Source organism: Marmota marmota, unplaced genomic scaffold (genome assembly GCF_001458135.2).
Source record: "Marmota marmota marmota unplaced genomic scaffold, marMar, whole genome shotgun sequence".
Classification (NCBI taxonomy): domain Eukaryota; kingdom Metazoa; phylum Chordata; class Mammalia; order Rodentia; family Sciuridae; genus Marmota; species Marmota marmota.
The window spans coordinates 24,965,103-24,985,639 of record NW_025999982.1 but is presented as its reverse complement, the minus strand read 5'-3'; the positions used below and the strand labels follow the sequence as shown (position 1 = coordinate 24,985,639).

At 34.3% G+C, this 20,537-nt stretch overlaps 1 protein-coding gene across 18 annotated transcripts in view; it reads left to right on the top strand.

The window, feature by feature from the left end:
• Positions 1–20,537, top strand: part of Khdrbs2 (KH RNA binding domain containing, signal transduction associated 2) — a 585,248-nt gene that overhangs the window by 269,254 nt on the left and 295,457 nt on the right. The window lies entirely within an intron of this gene.

The window sequence follows — 20,537 nt, the reverse complement described above, 5'->3', positions numbered from 1 at the left end:
ATTTTTAGAAGAGTTTCCACATGTAATAACATAATAAATGTCAATTTTAGTAAGTTTGTGAATTTAATTAGAAATTTCTTCTTGAAATTGTTTGTTTGCCAATGCAGAAAGAGAAGTTTGCATTTCTACACCCACTTCAGAAAATACTTGAGAATGCTTTAATTTGGGTCAGTTGAATTTGGTGAACTTGATGTAGTGGAAATGACCAGACATTTATCCCAATGTAAATGAATGAAGTCACTTTCTGGGTCAATTTATAAATTTAGTGGCCTTCTTTTTTTTTTATAATTACTGAATAGAATGCATCTAAATTCATCTATAATTTATTTTAGTGCAATAAAGAATTTTAGTCAGCTTATAAATACATAAAGAAGGATATAAACAAAATAAACAAGAAAATATAGATTAAAACCCCTAAATTTTAGAAATATGATTAATCCTAAACCTTATTAGAAAATTTAAAATATACATGCATACATGTATGTATATATATGGACATATATTTATATATATGCTAAAGATATACGTAGATGAACCTACATTGTTACTTATGAATTATAGGTAAATGTTGGTGGTTGTAAAGGCAAGAAAAAGAAAGAGTTGTCAATTTGTCACATAGTGTTGCAGGTATTTCAAATGGATTGAAATTTTTATTTACTTTTATTTACAAAGTGACTAGTTTAGTTCTTAGCATGAATTTGGAAAGTACACGCAAAAGACAGGCACACAGAAAACAAAAATCTATTAAAAAGACATGTCAGAAAAGAAGACCAAATCAGTGTCAGGAACTGCTATTCGTGTATTCTGGTTTAAATCATGACCTCAAAAAATCCAAATCAATAAAGAAGTTAGTTTTCATTCTGGGAATAAATCCCATCAAAGTGGGCCTGTTTGGCCCCATGGTTTTATTCATAAGATACAAAAAAATGGTATATTTTTAATACAAAATTGGATCATTACCACAAAAAGTCATATTTGGCAAGAAAGAATTGAATATCTAGTAGATATTTTTGACTGGAATTGTTCAGGAGTATAAGAAATAGAGGCTCAGCATATTATGGGTAAAATATTATCAATGAAGTATGATTACAAGATGGATGACTAAAATACTTTTAATTGCTTTTTACTCTTTCAAATTTCCTAATTTAAACTGTCATCAAAGACTTTTATTTCACTCCTGGTCTTTCAGAAAGCTTTCACTTTTTTTTTTTTTTTTTTTATGTCTCCTTCATTCACGTTTGGGATTTTAATGTATTGAAAAGAAAACATATTTTACTTATTGTAGTACAATATGCAAATCAATGAAACTAATTTCAGTTTGTACCTATAATTCTGTTTCAAAATTAATTATAATTACTGTATCATCAAACTGTTTTAGTTACTTTGATAGACATTAGTAAATCAAATCTAGTCATTCCAGTTGGTTTTAGGTCCTGACTTCTTTACCCAAAGTACTTCTCTTAGACATTTTTTTGAAGATCCAATGCTTTATGAAGGTGTTATTGTCATTTCACTCCTTCATAGTGCTGCATGTTTCTTCTGGAAGGGTGTTATTCATCCTTAGACAATGACAACAGAGCCAGAAAAGAACATGTAACCTGGGCTGGGACTTAGTTGGGAAGAAAGCTGTGAGACAACATTCTCCAGTGTTCAGAATCAGTGATAAATATTTGCCTATACCTCAAAGTATAGACAATTGGGAGGTTTCTTAGGTGGTTTAACCTGAAAAATGTGGATTTAATTAATTAGTGTTAAATTGGAAGAAGGGTCTAAATTAAGGCAAGTTAATTTTATCGGGGGGCTTGATGTGGATGTCAATAAAGGTGCTCAAAAATTTTCAGGAGAAATAATTTGGAAAGAGATGTTCATGACAAGCAGATATAGGAAATTTTAATGATGGACTATATTTTACGAGTTCTTTTAAATAAAAAAATAATAATACCTAATTCAAAATGTTAATGATATTACTTATGAGCTTTCAGAAATATGTGTGAGATCTATGTTGTATACAAGTTAAAGATGAGCTAAGTTTGGGACATACTTTGTTAGCTGGTATTTTTGGTACTTTTTCATCCATAATCAATAGGGTGATAATTAAATCAATAGGGGGATGGTTAAATAATACTTTAAAAATTGCAGACAGTTTTGAAGAGCAATATTAGGGTTATGGCTTGGATATGGTGTATCCCTCAAAAAACTCCTTCATTAATAGAGAAGTATTCACAGGTGAGAATACTACAATTGATTTGGAGAACTGTATCCAAATCAATCCATCCTAGTTTCCACCCTAGGACTAACCGGGTGTCAACTACAGACAGGTGGGGAATGGCTGGAGAGGTAGTAAGTGGGGACTTATCCCTGAAGGGCTTCTTCCCTGCTGTTCCTTCCTCTCTCTCCACTTTCTGGTCACCATGAGCTGAGTAGCTTCCATCCCATTGATCTTTCACCAAGATGCTCTGCCTCACTTTGGGCCAAAGTAATGGAACTGGCTAACCATGGACTGAACCTCTGAGATCATGAAACCAAATAAACTTGTTCCCCTCTAATTTGTTCTTGTCAGGTATTTTGATCATGGCAATGACAGCTGACGAACATAATTAGCTAGGTAGAATTCATCACAATGAGAGAGTCCAGGATGGTAGCAAATGAAAAACACCATTTGACCCAGGAAAAAAAAAAGTGATAGAACATGTTCTAGCATAAAAATGTGTTTATTTATTTTATATTTACAAGCCTCTTTTATTGAAGAGACACTTAAGGTATGTGGGACTTGAGAGAAAAAAAAAACAATATGTAGAATTTAAGAAGTTCTAGAAAAAAAATTTAAGATATAGGAGTGTCCTGAATTGCTCTAATTTTCCCATTAAATCGCATGTACATCTGCTTGCCTCTCTTTGTGATTAAGACTGACCATGTAATTCATTGTCCATCTGTGAATACATTTAAAGTGAAAGGAGGTACATATAATTTCTGGGCAAAGACAGTAATGGAAATGTGGATTATCTAATGCCAGCTATGTGGGAACATGTTCATGATATTTCTTCTCCCTAACTCTCTCCCTTCTCACTCACAAAACTTCAAAGCACAACTGAGCCAATACCTCTTGTATAACACTTTCTATTTTAGAAAAGTAGACATTAAATATGTTGAAAATATGGAAAAGTAGTCACTTCTAATCTGAAATATTATTTTTTCTAATATTTTTCAGTGATTTCATCACTTGAAAACTGCTCTTCTCAATTAATTCCATCTTTTGTATAATATCTGGCTAACTTTTACAAAATTCAGGAACAAAACTCCTCCTCCCTGAAATAATACATATCCACTTCAAAAAGCATCTCTAATGCTTTTGAACAATTTACTACGTTCTATGAAGTCCTGTATTAATTGGCTATATCTTCTACTTCAGACATAGATTCCACTTTCTACTTTATTCTTTATGCTCAAACCCCTCTGGTTCCTCAGCCATGCTAATGTTTTCCCTGCCTGCCTTAAGACACAGTCTCTTATTCTTTTATGTACCTGCAATACTGCTTTCCCCCACCTACTCCTGGGCTCTGTGCAGGTGATCACCTTCTTACCACTTAGTGCTGTGCTGCCCCATCATCCTCTTGAATCCTCCCACCCTCTCTTTTGTTTCTTTCATTGCACATACAATAATATTTTTGCATCATCTTATTATTTTTCTCCTTCTCTATAATGCATGCTTCGTGACAGAGAGGCCTTATTTACTGCTGTTTAACTACATTGGACCAGTACAGGCTCAGTCAGCATTGCTGAATGAGTACATAAGCTCATTAATAAACTACCAAGATTTTTCTCTGACCTATATCACATGATAGAATTCATTATGAGTAGATGCCTGATCCCTCCATGTAAACAATGAACTTTCAGCTTGAGAACACTCCAAAACTCATAACAGAGTCTTAATATAAAGATGCCTCTTTAATATTTATTACAGTAATGCATTAACCTATGTTAGTGATTATTTAGATTAGCATTGTTAAATGATCTTTCCAGACATTTATTTTTCAGGCAGATCTAAACTGTCTCAAAGGGAAGTGATAGAGAATTCTCAAATAAGTGATTAGATTTCCTCTTCCCAGAGTTGGCCTCTGGAATGAAAGTAATCCACTGCCAATTCTTGCTGACCATGAAAGATGTTCTTTTAGAATTGATGGGTAGTTTAGTCCTAGATGGGGTCTTTTAGGAATGGGGTGGCTAAAGTCTGGGATTACTTTTCTTTGCAGAAATCCTCCCTTTAGAACCAAGGCTTTGTTAGAATTCCTGTGACCATTGAGAGCAGGAAACATGTAATTTATCTGGTATCTTATATTTGGCTCTCTAAGGAGAGTTCCTAGTGTACTAAAAGCCACTGCATTCCTCCCAACTTGTTCTTTGAATAGCTCACAGCAAGGTAAATGGCAAAACACCCTGCAGATCAGAATCCAGCCTCAGGCTTGATTTTATCCTTTAATTTTGTGGTAAGGGATAAGACATGATAATCAGTTGTGGGTTGACAGTTATCATTGAGCTTAATATTAAGGTCAATCCATTTTTCTAAAATTTTGTCTGGCTTATTCAAAGAATCCTTTGTTTCCTTAAAAGATAAAATGTAGATAATATGCACCTATTGTGAGGTTTAAATAAGATAATAAGTGAGAAAATCCATAGAATGGTTCAAGAATATTGTGGACAGTCAATATGTATTCATTTTTCTCTTCAGGGTTTTAACTAGCAGTGTTAGCACCAGAGACAAGCAGCTCAATATATATCAGCTCACATAATAAAATAAATAAATCACATACAGGGTTAAAGGAGTAGAGGGCAGCTGTGTCCTGCCTGTCCTTGACCTTTGTTCTCCAGATTTATTCATCCCTGCTGACTGCCTCTGGTGCATTGCATGCTTGCTGCCTGAGCTGGCAGTGGCATGAAGGGGTATGTGTGAAGAAGAGATTTGGCTAAAATTTTACAAACTCTATTAATTTTTTTTATCTCTTCTCTAATTATCAGTGCTCTAGGACAAATACTGATTACTATAATTTACCTTGAATCCATTTTTCCTCTCTGTTTTTGAAGCCTCTAGAAGTACTTGCTGCCCTGGAGTAAAGGATTGAGTCTAAACCCATGTAAACATAAGTAGGTGGTTATGAAAGGTTTCCAGGGGACACCATGCAAGCAGCACCTGTCAGGGTTAATGAGGTGAAAGTTCCTCTACTGGAAAAGGTATTTTCTGGGTTATATATAAGCATAAAATGTCATGAGGAACCTATGAGACTCCTGTATTCTACCTTACACTTAACCAAAGAAAGTTAGTTTGCAAAAGGGCTCTGTAGGCCATAAAAATTTTGTAGCAGCTCCAGTGTCATGTCCAAATTGAGTCTCCCGGAAAGTGACACTTGAAGCTTCATCATAGAGAGCACAGGTACACTCCTGCTCCTATGTGTTCTCGTGCTCACAGGCTCTCAGGCATCTCTCTGGCACTTGGTTTGTATTTTTCAGCACTGACAGAGCATACAGTAAGTGGATAAACAGAAGCAGGGATGAACTGCTCAGAAAAAAAAATGTACTCATAAAATTAACATTCACTTAATACAACTGTGCTCTTTCCCAAGTAATTAATTTCTTTGAAAATGTATAAATATTTATACTCTGTCCTTTATTTTGCCAATTTTATAAGAGGAACTTTTCTCTTGGATGTCCACATGTTTTTGCTGAGACACTATTTAAAAGATCAAATTCCTATTCCCCCTGGAAAATACTTATTTTCCAGGTAATAGGGAGTCTGTTTCTTTGATTAAAAAAAATTAGCTAATAAAAATGTATATAGATATTATACACCCTATTAACCATTTACATATGATCTAAGAAGCATCCCTTGACTTTGCCCTGCCTTAATCTACCCACCTACCCCACACACACCTATACATGTATGTGCATGCATGAGTACACACAAACACACATACACATGTGCATGCACACACACAATATACAATATAAAAATAGATGCCTAAGAAAAATGCTTCATGTTTACAAGTATTCATGGAACCAAATATTCTAATGTAGGATACTATTAATACTGTTAATATAATACCAAATATTTATTCTATAATATCATTTAGAAGGTGTTCCATTCAGGACTGTGGAGCAATCATTTCTGTGTTGTTGAGTCTGTAGAGTGTAGCCAAATAGACTTGATCTGAATCTTATAAGGCCAAAAACCATGGTGGCTTGAAAGGGTGTGATGACTTAAGAGATAGGTTAAGTTTTGTTTTGTTTTGCTTATTTTTGTTTTGTCTTGGTTTTTTGTTGTTGTTGTTGTTTTTTTGTTGTTTGTTTTTTTTTTTTTTTGGTGTGTGTGTGTCTTCAAAAAGGATGGAAGAAGATGAAACTGGTGAACCAAGTCAGTGCCAGATTACATAGGTCTGGAAGGTCATGTTGAAATTGTTGAATGCTGGGTAAATAGGGTGTCAGTAAAGGCTTGTAAGCAGGAACAACAAGATGGAGTCTGATGTTCAGAAAGTAGCAGTATGTATTCTCTGCTTAAGGCATTCATTGACCTTGAGTCTGTGTGGTAAATGTGACACCAGTTATGTTCAAGCCAATGGTTAGCCACTGTATAGGTTCTAATGGCGTTTGTATCACAGTTTGGTTGCCTAGTGAACAAAACAATGTGTTTGTTCAAAGTAAAGCACTCCATACCGCATTGTCATGGGATAAATTGATTTGTCTTAGCCCTTGCCTGCACAGTGGAGAGCATCTGTACAACTCTGCAAAAACTTCTTTCGCAACCTTTGTGTTTGTTCTTGTTTTTCCCTCTTTGGCTTACTCACTCCGCTTCAGTACCCTAGGCTACAACTACTTTGGTATCCTACTTCTCTTTCCTTCATAGGCATGTCTGTTTACACAAGATGTCCTTCTTGAAATTGATATTCTACCTGTAAAATTTCTTTCAGAACTGGGCATTTGGCCTGTTGCACTCTGCCAACTGGGATTCACCAGTGTTGGCTTTTCCATTACTGGTAGGCAGTGATGACTTGCCCTTTCAGCATTGTAAGTCTCAGAAGTGATTCCAGCAATATTTATCAGGTTAGATTGCTTTACTGAGAACACCCCCTACCCCCGCCCCACTTACCTGGCTCTCTAGCTATCTTTACTTCCTAATTGGTTCATGAGTTTCTTTTCAGTACTGCTTTCTTCCTGGGCCCTATTCCAAACTCACAGAATGCCTGTCTCAGATTTCATTCAGGCTTTTCTTCCCTGAGGAGGACTTTTCTTGAGATGGAAAACAGAATCTAGCCCCACTAAGAATCAGCATGCTAAGTGACTTCAAAATACTTTCCACCTGTACCCATATGCTTATGTTCTTGATAAACATTTTCTTTGTTGTTTTGTTTATCACTTTAGTAGGCATATACTCAAAACATTTTAAATCTTCGCTAATTCTAGGTTATTGAGCCTTATTATGAGTAGTCTTTGTCTATTTGCGTTAGTGAAAATATTTTAATGGACTTAATCCCAGGTAGCCTAAATAGTGTATTTCTTGGATGAGCATAATATATATTGTAACTTCTAGTGCAGTACTTAAAAATCATGAAATACCACCTTTTTACTCCAGAACGCCTATGGCTCTAGAACTCAGGAATAATCCAGTTTCAGTGTTTTCAGAGGAGGGTTATCGAATGCTGAGTGCCATTTTTGCAAAAGTAAATCAAATTATTTGTGAAAAGCATTCATTATAGGACATGGTGTTTAGTATGCTATTTATTATCCCTTTTCTCTAAATACAAATTTTTAGATGAGAAGTTCAATGCCAATTAGATTTTTTCATTGTTGCTTTTAAGTCTACTTCTAAAAGCTTATATGAGTTTTTAACTTTGTTGTTTTTGTTTAAATTTCACTGAGGTATATCCTGGTATGGATTCTTTTCCCTTCATTCAAAGATGGAATGAAATGAATCCCTTTAACCAGGAGTTTCTTTGTTCCTATCTATAGTTACGGTCAGCTGAGATCCCTAAGTTAGGGGCATTTTGGAAACTTGTGAGAGGCCTCTTGGCTCCTTAGCCTTCCTTGACCAGTCATGCTATCTGCCAGGATAGGTTAAGATCTTGCTGACCACACATGGCTTCCCTTAGAAGCATCAGGGACATTTTCCCCTTGGCCCCTCTTTGTAGAATGTGGATTTGTTGGCTTCTGTTATCTAGGGTCCTCCTGATCCACCTGATAGGGAGGTCAGGTAACTCACTGGAGTTGCTGGGCCCTTGTAGGGGTTCCACCATTTCCTGTGTCTTGGCTGACCATAGAGGACAAGGGCAACACAACACATTGCTGCTCTTTTTCCACAGCCCTTTCACTTCCTTGACTTTCATTTCCAGTTTGGGTTTTAAATATTTAGTAGGCCAGGTTCACCAGTCTTGAAGTGGAGTAATGGGTTTTACTTTTAATGTCTGTAATTTTATGGTTACCCCTTCATTTAATTAGATTCACTATTAGCGCCAGAAGTCAGTATTCTATTCTAGCTTTCCTGGAGGTGATGGCTTATTATCTTAAATTAACTAAGGTTGTTCTGAGAGTAACTGGCAGCAGTTGTAAAGTTATAAGAAGAAAATAGAAAATTAAATTAATAACAGCAAAAACATGTGGTTTGTATAATACCTTTGAACCAAGAAACATAGTTTGTATAACACTAATGTATCTTTTATGTCTATTTAGCCTGTACAAAGACCCACTCAATCACGTATGAAATCCTTTACAAGTTTTACTTTCCTTTAAACCTCTCTTGCTTCTTTAAATATCTTTTATAATTTACCCAAACCACTCCTTAGTTTTGTGTTATATCCCTGTTTAGAGATCGCCATGATCTTTACATCAAAAATCTATCTTTTGAACATAATTTCAAATGAATTTAATTCTAATCCACTTTGGAGCCATCCAAACATGGAGTAGAGTAAAGCTTTATCTCAGGAGAGGCTGGTCAGTTGATTAATCTTGGTTAATTTTTTTTGTAGGGGAGAGATCCTTGGGATTGAATTGAGAGGTATTTTACCACTGAATTGTATCACCACACATTTTATTTTTGTATTTTGAGACAGGGCCTCTCCAAGTTGTTTAGGACCTTGCTAGATTGCTGAGGCTGGCCTTGAATTTTTCAGTCCTCCTCCCTCAGCTTCACAAATCACCAGGATTCCAGGTGTGTGCCACCATGCCCAGTGGTTGCCTCCTTTGAAAATATCATTCTATTAAGTTCTCATATATTGTTTCCTGAGTCAATCTGATTATCAGTTAACATAATAAAACAATATATCTGAAACATGATTCAAACATAAAGTCTAAGAGGACTCTTAACTCATTTTTTTTGTGGAAAAAGTGGCAAAATGTTTTCATGTTCCACATTGTCAACCTTTAAACACATGTGTTCTCCTTATCACCTTTCCAAAAATGCATTTTAATTCTCATCCCAGTGTAAAGAGTTAAAAAAAATATGCCACTTATAGATGACAGGTTACATTTACCTTGCTATAAATATAAAACAGTAAGTGACATAAATAGATCTCTAACTAAATTTGTTATTTTTATATAGATCTAAAAGAGACTGTCATTACTAACAACTTTGGTTTGGAGAATGCCAGCTTGGTAAGGTGCTTTCCTAAGCTTTGCATTTTAAAAGACTTGACTATGTGGAAAACACGAATACATCTAATATACACAGAAGCCAGTAATAATTAGCATCACAATTATATTTTATGTTCTATATTAACCCAATTTAAAACTTTAAAGTAAAATTTAGAATTAATAGTGAAGGTAACTGTAATCACGTTGGCATAGATTAGCATCACTACCAAAAAATTAAAGAATAGCTTTAAATCTATAACTTTAGTAAATGGTGTTAATGATCAGAAATAGGCTTATTATCTGATATATACATACATCTCATTTATATAATAATAAAACATTTATGTAGTAAAAGCAAAGAGACTTAAGCCAGATTTTAAAATGGTAGTGTGGCCCTTTTCTCTCAGATACAATGTATAAAAGAGAGCAATTATTGGTCACCATGCCTGTCTTAAACCTACATGCTTTCCTTTCACCAATTTTTCCATCACACTGAGACAAAGTTCTTGGTTAAAGGTATTTAGTTCTCAGAGATATGTTTATCTCTAATTACATTCAGTGTCAAGTATTTTGTAATAACCTAAAATAACAGTTGTATATGTAACCAGAGTTTTAAAACATTTATTTAAAAAACTTTAAAATAGGTATGAATGCTAATTCTTTGAAGACTTAATGTCATAAAATAATAAAATCTAATATAAACAAGAATTTATCTTGATAGATAAGAGTAGTAAGAAATCTGTTGTAAGAAATCTGTTATTCTATCACTTAGAGAATTGGATTCTGGTTTTATATAAATCAGTACATTAAGTTTTGACTTTAGAAAAACCTTAAATAAATCTTCTAATTATAGACAATTAATCACACACTTTTTGAGATTCAACTTCTACAAGCCTTTTGTAACTTAGACTTTACCATACAAAATGCTTTGTCATCCAGAAACATTCCCTTTTCCTTTTATTTTTTTAACCAAAATATATTTTATACTTATAACTTTCTTACATCTATTTCTAATTGCTGACTCTTTCTTATATTTACATTCTAAAACAACCTTTGTAAAATTTCTTAAGTAAATTACTCCTTTTTAATAAGATGAAATACATTACAAATTTACAGTACTCTAATGAAAATACAACTGAAACCTTTTTACTCTTTGCATATAGTTACAATTATAGTTAGAATTTTAACTCTTAATTACCTTGCTTTTAGTAAAGACCCATATACATATAAATCTTAAACTCTTTTTCCATTTACCATCAATTTATAAAACACATTCAATAGACCCAAATATATATTATCTATATAATTAAGAAGCTAAGAGTACTTGAATTTATATTTAGCAGTTAATGTTTTATATTTTAGCTTTGCAAATTCATCTTATCTCTTCTGATAAATACATTTATACTTGTTTATCCCATCTATGTTATATCTAATTTAACCATTTTTACCTGTTAATTTTAGATTACCCATGCAAACTAAGTCATCAGAAAAGCCTAATTGACATTTTAAACCATATTTTCCTACCAAAGAAAAACCTTAAAAGCAATGGATCCTGTGCTTTTGAAATTTTAGAGAAACCAATGCTCTCTTGATTGACTGACCACTGTCTGGGTTAGTAATTTTGAAGACATCTTTAATTTTATCTCTTTATGCAATTGAAATTAACTTTTTGTCAAAGCTTTATGAAAATCATGTAAACTAAAAGGCATATGAACCCATCATTTAAAATTTATATGTTCTAATTTGTCTATAAGCCTATTTTTGTATCATATAAATGATATGCAGACACAAGCACATATATAGACAGCATATAATACAAATGTATGAACAAATATATATGGAACAGATAGGAAACAAAGATTGTATAGCTTTTTACCAGTTTTTAGATTCCCAACAGTTAGGAAACCAAAGAACTACAGATGTTTGTTTCACAATATATGTCAGATTCAACCTTTTAGAAATTAAAATAGAACCTGTTACAAAAGTTAGTCTTTCTTTCTTTCTTTCTTTCTTTCTTTCTTTCTTTCTTTCTCTCTCTCTCTCTCTCTCTCTCTCTCTCTCTCTCTTTCTTTACAAGGATTGAACCCAGAGGCACTTAACCACTGAGCCTCATTCCCAGTCTGTTTTTTGTGGGTTTTTGTTTGTTTGTTTGTTTGTTTGTTTTTTTTTTCCAGACAGGGTCTTTCTAAGTTGCTTAGGGCCTTACTAAGTTGCAGAGTCTGGTTTTTAACTTGTGATCCTCCTGCCTCAGCTTCCTGAGCTGCTGGGATTTCAGGAGTGTTCCACCACTTCCAGCTTACAGAAGTCCTTTGTGTGATAATATAAAATAGATTTTAGGCTATACGATGTAGATCTAAGGAGGGGGTCTGTTCATTTGGGGAAGGCGGGGGCAGGGTCTACCAGTCATTTCTGGACATTACATTTAACAGTTCAGATGGCCATTTATATATCCATGAGTTATTTTCATGTTGACAACCAACAACCACTATTTATTCTTCATTTTAAGATCTTCTAAACAGGATAATCTCTTTCCTTTTCCAGTGTATTTGATAGTTTACCCTTGAATAATTGACCTTTGAGTAGACTGCAGGAAAAACAAAGGGCAAAAAATTGCAGTTAGACAATAAATCTAATCGGAATCAGAACAAACATATCTTAATTTAGATGTGCAGAACCAAAGGTGAATTCACCAGAAAGAATATGAACTCAAAAAGGAGAGGTGGAAGTGTGTGTGTGTGTGTGGTGTGTGTGTGGACAGTCACTACCATAATTACTGTGGTAAAAGAGCATATGGAACATCTATATCAGACCAGAGTGCACTTCTGAATTCCATTAGAGTCTTCCCCAATATTTAAAAAATGTGAGAGCCCATGAGGTCTCTGGGAGAGGGTAAAACTCAGGAAAATTTCTCAAGAATAAGAAAATCTGTACATATGGGATTTTTCCATTTTCCTTCTCTGTGCAGAGTCCTTTCCTATCTGGAGAAAAGAGAAAAACCTGTGGGAAGTAGGGCATCCCTTAGAGGTTCCCAGGCTTGTCATGTCAGCTTCTTTTTTTTTATGGAGCTAGGTCCCTGTGGTTTGGGGTAATACTTGCATAGTCCACAAAGCAGAATACATAATCTATTAAGCATCCTTGAAAGGTCTGGGGCCTGGTTCAGCCAACCTCTCCAGATGGCCTTGTCCTTTTTCTCCCCTTTTCCTAGCATTTAGGGAGGAACTAATTGAGATAGTAAAATTGCAGAGTACAAAAAAAGAGAAAACAACCATTAGTGTCCCACAGCGGCTTGGATTTAGTGTGATACTTTTTTCTGGTCTCGAAATGATTCAGGCAATTGCTTATGCAGCTTACATTCCAGATGTAAGTCTTGCAGGGACAGATATCAAGCAGGCAACTAAGGAATGAGGAACGCTGCTCTTTTGAGCATTAGAGACAAAGGGCGTTGAATAGTTCATGTCATAGATGGAGGGGACCCCTTTGTCTTAGAATGAAGTCCCATGATGTTCTGTTGGTCTGCACATAAAGATGAGAGTAAAAGGAAGCGAAAGTGGTCTCTAATAACAGACATCAGGGTTTAAAACCTTGTAATCACTGACCTTCAAATTCTATAGCAATTTTTGTCCTTACCAACAATCTTTCAATTGCCAGAGTAGCTTTATCCCCCTGAAACACCAAAAGTAAAAGTTTCAGTTCCTACTCATATATATATATTTTGGAGTATTTCAAGAAGTTATGGGTTTTATTTTCAATTTGACAATTGGCAAATCCAGTCAGAGCACATGGGGCATCTTATCCTGTGTCAGATTGGGGGATAGAGGTTGTCTTGAATCATCTGAACTAAAATGTATTATGCTGTTGTAAGCAAACCCAAGGCCCCATACCAGATGGAATCAGGGATGGGGGCATCCTAACCATAACTACCTTTATGGTGAAAAAACTGTCCATGAAACAGAGCACATTTGCTTTAGGAATACAATGTAATAATCCAAGAGAAACTGTGTAAGCTACCCTGAACTTGAAAATTTTGGAGGAATGATGTATTTGGAACGGTATATTGCAGACAGAGTAAGATACAAATAATGGGAAGTGAGCTCATTAACATTTTGAGCTAAGCAATTTATGATGTGTGTGATAAGAACCATGAAATGACAGTTCAGCCAGCCCTAGTGGAGGTATAGCTCCTAAAGAATCAAAATCTTTGGGGAGATAGGAAAAATGATCTATGGCTTAGTAAATATGACCTATAACTTGCTATAGCATACTCTGGAGCCCACAGTGCTACATGGGATGAGATAATAGGAAATTCTGGGAGACCACTGGTTAATGTCTTCTAGAAGCCAGAAATATTTTGGAGAAGTCTGGATGTGCCAAAAGTTTTCCTGCATTCAATTACCTATTAAATAATAACATACCCATAGTGATTAAAAGCTTGATCTTTGAGATGAGATGGTAAGGATTTATAGTCTATATAGTGTTCTGTACTAGTTTCTCTGTGAAACAATTTCCGTTTTGTAAAGTTTGGGGTTAATATTATCTGGCATGAAGTATAATTGTAGAGATAGAACAAGATAATACATGAGAATTACTTTTCTCATGCCTGTCATCTAAGAAGCAGTACCAAAATTATGCCTTCTATTCCACCATGATTATTATAAAAAAGGAGGCTTGAAGAAAATACCCTAGAATTAGAGTTAATAGTTATCTTTATTTGTGTAGTTTATGGATTTTTAAAAAATATATTTTAGTTGCTGATGGACCTTTATTTTATTTGTTTATTTATATGCAGTACTGAGAATCAAACCCAGTATTTTATACATGTGAGGCAAGCACTCAACCACTGAGCCACAACCCCAACCATACGAACTTTTTTTTTTTTAATCTAATTTTGGGGATTTCAGTGGACATCCTATTATGAACTAAGAGGAAATTTTCCTAATTGTGAAAATGTTTTCAAAGTCAGAAAAATTTGTTTGTAGAACATGAAATGCAGATGATAATTCATAAGAGAAATTTCCATAAACATCTCTTTAACAATTAAGTATACTAATTAATTCAAATTAGACATTATTTCATGCCATGCTTTTCTCTATGAAAAAATCTAATAAAACCAGTATGTTTCACTTATATTTTACCTCAAGGCATACATGAGGGCAGTGTTCGGGAATAAGTAAAACTACATTCTGTTTTCCCAATTGACTTTGCTTAGTGTCTTTTATATTTACCAATTAATATTTTTACATAGAAGAAAATATTTAACCTGTGCTTTCTTTCATATTTTAAAACATGGACTGCACAAATCATTGTCTGAAGGTCAGTAGTGAAAGTAAACAGTCTCACTGGAGTAGGTATACATTTTCATGTGAGACTAAATAATATCAAATAAGTGTGCAGTCTTTAAACATAATTTTGAATTATGTCAAGTACATACAACCTCTCGTATGTGCATCTTGCATTCTTTAGACTTACCCCATCTGCCTTTTTCTGTGCCTGTATTAGACAAATATCTATTCTTCTGTAGTATTAAATTTGAAAGTATTCATTTTACGCTCAGAATTTTTCTAACATTTCTGACTTTTTGAATCTTTTTTTGTTTACCCTCTTTGCTATTATGTCACTGCTGTGTCTAGCATAATATCCCAAGATATCATGACCTTTGTTAAAAACATGCAAAAGAAAAATGAACAAACTTTTATTTTAACATCAAGCATAAATTTTTAAACACTAGGATCCAATTGGAATTCAACTTGTGAGATAATTTTACATTTATTGTAAAATAAACCTTTTTCCCACAAATTTATTTGGGATTCTTGTTTAAGAAATACCTGAAGAGACTTTCAAAATTACTAAATATATATTTACTGGTGTCCAGGAATACCATTCAATGTGGCTGTGATGTCTGGCCATATTCAAATGATACTTGGGGATTTGTTTAATAAAGCCAACTGAGACATAGTATTGTTCAAGAAAAAAACAGTTTATGCATTCTAGCAGACACTGGCTAGTCTCTTACCAAGATTATATTTAACAATGGAGTATCAATTTAACTAAACTTGAATGAAAACTATCAGAAACAACTCATTGCCACCAAGTACACATTCTTACTTTTTCCTGACATAAAGAAAGAACTTACATTCTAGACAGATCCATGGCCACTTAGTCTGAGATCACATTCACAATCCAAGGCTGCCATATGACTATGTTCCTGCAAAAGACACCTGAGCAAAAATAAGATATGTAACATCCAGTGCATGCCCTTACAAGCTTTGGCCTCCCACTGTTTCTTTTCTCTTCCCATGGAGGAGTATGCAAAAATGATGGAGGCTGTGTAGCTTCCTTAATCAACACTGATGAGAGCAACATCCAAGGGGCTGTTTGAGTTTCACAGAAGGAACCTAGATCTCTGGATATGAGTGCTGAGATGGGCCACCTGCCCCTATAGATACCTAAGCTCAGACTTGGACTTGAGAAAGAAATAACTCACACCTACATGCTTCAGCCACATTTATTTTGGTCTCTGTTGAAACAACCAAACAGTATCTTACTAATACTGCTTGAGAATATGGAGAATAATAATAATAAGATATTTGTATACAATGTTCTAGTTTATAAAATGTTCTTCAAATTTCTCAAAACATACAAGTCCTATGAGGTAAGTATTATTATATTAATATCAAAGATAAAGATAAGGTAAATCTTTGGAAGTTTTTCCTTTGTCAAAAGTCACCCCGGTGGGTGAGTTTAAACAACATACCTTCAAAAATGAAAAGAAAAGAAAGAAAAGAAAAACCTCACTTTGAGAACAATCCACAATAGCTTATGATAGTTCTGCTGGGTTCACTTTTTTTTTTCTTTTTAATCTTTATTAGCATTTTTACCCAATCCTGCCTAACTCTTGGCTTCAATCTTCACTTATTCTGTAGGCTATAGGAAGTTGATTAGTACATAAACCTCAGTTTTCTCAGTTGAAGATAAGGATGTTTGAATGAGATAGAGGCTTGAGTCTTTTCTTTAAAAAATATTCTCTACATCTATGTTTAAACTAACCTTTTCCTCTGTTTTCTGCTCCCTGCTCAAGGTAAAGACAAAATGTCCATTTATTTATGATTTTATCTTAGATGTTGGTTTTATCATCCCAATTTACAAATTTGATGGCCAATATTTTTGTCAGATTTTACCTTTTTTTCTCTGAAAAACATAGAAAGGTGGTATCTTACTATGATGGCCACTGGCACATGTGCTTATTGAGCACTTGAAATGTGGTTAGGTCAAATTGATATATGCTGTAAGTATAAAACACACACTTCACTCAAAGACAACATGAGAAAAAATATTTAAATATCTTAGTAATATTTTTATATTAATTGCATATCATATTTTGGATATATTGTTTGAAAACACCTATCATTAAAATTAACTTTACCTCTCTCTTAGTATTTTTAATGTAGCTACTAAAATGTATTTCCATTGAACCATACAATTCTGGAACATTTCTCTTCTATGGAAGATAGTGAGTATTCTCCAGCCCATGCCTTCTTCCTTCTGACTTCATAACTAGGACACGTTCAACATCCTCTTTATTAGGGGATACAGTCAGGACTGTCAAATGCTAATTTTATGTTTCTCATGGAAACCTTCCACAGGTTGTTCACCATATTCTTTACTCCATTAATGGCCTTCACAGTGAAACAGTAGAAGGTTGAGGAACCAAAGAATGGCAAAATCCTGCATACTTAGATTTCTGTGTAGAGAAAGGTGCCCCAGATGGACACCTATTGGGAACTTTGTGATAGGAAATAAATTTCTATTGTGTTGAAACTCTGAGACTGGGTGATATATCTGCTAAATCAGCTAGTTCCATCTTGTAGAACTCACTAAATACCTTGAGAAAAGCAGATTTATTATTTGAAGAATATCAAGCTAGTAGTTTTAAAAAATATTTAAGAGGGTTAAAAATACAGAAACCATCCTACATAATAACTTGGATTTCCAAGTATTGGAGATGAGAACACTCCTCCTGATCAACCAGTCTACTGTAGCCACCTTCCTCTTTCACACTTTCTACCACAGTAATGTTTGATTTTTAAAACTCTCAGATTATCTGTGCATGGTAGCACACACCTGTAATCTCAGAGACTCAGGCAGCATACCAAATGTGTCTAGCAAGAATCCCTAAATAACCAGCTGGAAATTTGTTTTGGAAGTAATGAGAAGGGGTCAGGATCAAGAAATCTGAATTCACTACTCTAGCATTTATACTCATGCCGAGATGCCCTCTGAATTAACAAGCAGCTTGCATCCCAGCAGGCCCTAAAGAGAAAAGAAATATTTACTACACTTCATGGTACATTGATTCAAAGCTGCTTCTCCTTCCCAAATTGAGAATCGGGCATTAAGAAAAACCATTAAGTCGAAAATTTTAGTTTGACAATCAAGAATGTAAAGAGAGAGCCTAGAGAATAGGAGAAAATCTTTACCATCAGCATCTAAGATAGAGCATTAATCTCCAGGATATACAAAGATTTCAAAAAACTTAACACCAAAATTTCCAAGTAGCCCAATAAATGAATGGGCAAGGGAATTGAACAGGACCTTCACCGAAAAAGAAACATGAATGGTCAAAAATATACATGAAAAAAAAATGTTCAACATCTCTAGCAATTAGAGAAATGAAAATCAAAACTACACTGAGATTCCATCTCCAGTCAGAGTGGCAATTATCAAGAATACAAGTAACAATAAATATTGCCAAGGATGTGGGGGTAAATGTACACTCATACATTGCTGGTGTATGAGTTGCACAAATTGGTGCAACCAGTCTGGAAAGCAGTATGGAGTTTCTTCAGAAAACTTGGAATGGAGCCTCCATTTGACCTGGTTATTTCACTCCTTGGTTAATACCCAAAGGACATAAAATCAGGATACTGCAGTAACACAGTCACATCAAAGTTCATAGCAGGTAAATTCACAAAAGCCAATCTATGGAACCAACCTAGGTACCCTTACTCAGCAATAAAATAGAATAAAATCATGGGATTTATAGGTTAAATGGATGGAGTTACAGAAAATAATGCTAAGTGAAATTAGGCAATCTCAAAAACCCAAATGCTGAAAGTTTTATTTGATATAAGGAGGCTGATTCATAAAAGGTATAGGGAGGGGGAGCATGGGAAGAATAGATGAACTGTAGATAGGGCAGAAGAGTTAAATGGGAAGGGAGGGGGCACAGGGTAATTAATGATGTTGGAATGTGATGATCATTATTATCCAAAGTATATGTATAAAGACACGAATTGGTGTGAATATATTATGTATACAACCAGAGATATGAAAAATTGTGCTCTATATATGTAATAAGAATTTTAATGCATTCTGATGTCATATATAAATAAAAAAGAAAAAAAGAAAAAGAAATGTGGTATATGTACACAATGGAATATTATTCAGCTATAAAGATGAATGGAATTTTGGTGTTTGATTATAAATGGATGGAACTGGAGAATGTTATGCTAAGTGAAATAAGCCTGCCCCCCCCCCCCCAAAAAAGGCAGACTCTTCTCTCTGATATATGGTCGCTAACCCAAAACATCAGGAGAGAATAATAGAAATTCATTGGATTAGACAAAGGGGAATGAAGGGACAGGAGGGGGGATGGAAATAGGAAAAACAGTAGAATGAATTGGACATAACTTCTTTATCCTTATTTGTAAATACCCGACCAATGTAACCCCACATCATGCACAACCACAAGAAGGAGATCCTAATTGGAACAAGTTGTACTTATTTTGTGTATATATAATGCGTGAAAATACACTCTATTATCATGTTTATCTAGAAAGAACAAATTTTTTAAAAGTTCTAGTCTAAGAGAGAAAGTATTCTTAGGGAAGTAGAGAGTAGATTATGAGTCTGAAAGGTGTTCCTATTGTGAAATTTGAGGAGTTGAAGGACACACACACACACACACACACATACACACACAGCAGAGCACCTTCCTGTCTCTTTCACAGATCCTTCATGTTCTCAAACACTGTATATTTCTAGTCAGATACACATTCACATTAGCATGGGTCACACAGTTGACCCATGAAATCAATAGCAGATTTGCTTTTGTTTATCCAGGTTAGGTCTATTCATATGGCTTTTCCATTTAATCTTCAAAGAAAACAAAATTATGTGTTTGAAATTTGAAATTTAACGAAATAAGTGCTCATTGTTTCACTAAGAACTGTTGAGGACAAGAAAGGTACACACAATTAATAATGTGTATGTTAACTTTTTAAACAAATTTTGCTCCTTTGAAATTCCAAAAGAAATGCAAACCTAGCTGCAGGATGAGCTGTTTTTTGAATCTGATCTTTGCTGAAGCTACTTAAGTTTTCTTTTTCCTAATCTGTAATATGTGAATATGTGCAAAATATTGTGATTAGAAATAATATGTGAAAAATGCTTAGTGCACACGAACGAAAATACATTTATCAACATGCAGATTTGCTCTGCATTTACACTGAATTAATCAGGTTTCAATAATGACTTGGGCACAGAACCATATAAAAACAAATCTTATCCAAGAAAATCGTATTGTTGGTTAATCAGATGCTACAGAGCTTTCGCAGAATTAATGCCAACATGATCTTTAACTACCATTCCATTAACATACCCATGTTGACCAAAACAATGCAGTGAATGACTGAATGATAGAAAACATGTGGGCATGAAGCTCAATGATTACTTTGGCAATGGAAACAGGGACTGGAAGGTAAGCTGTGGTTTTGCCTATGTACCTTTTATCATGAGCAAATAATCTATATATTCTCAAAAAGTAGAGAGTTTAGTTTTCTTAAGGAACATTGTGATAATCTGCTTATTATCTGCAAAATACGATTCATTAGACACACACACAAAAAATATTTTCCTTGCAAAATGTA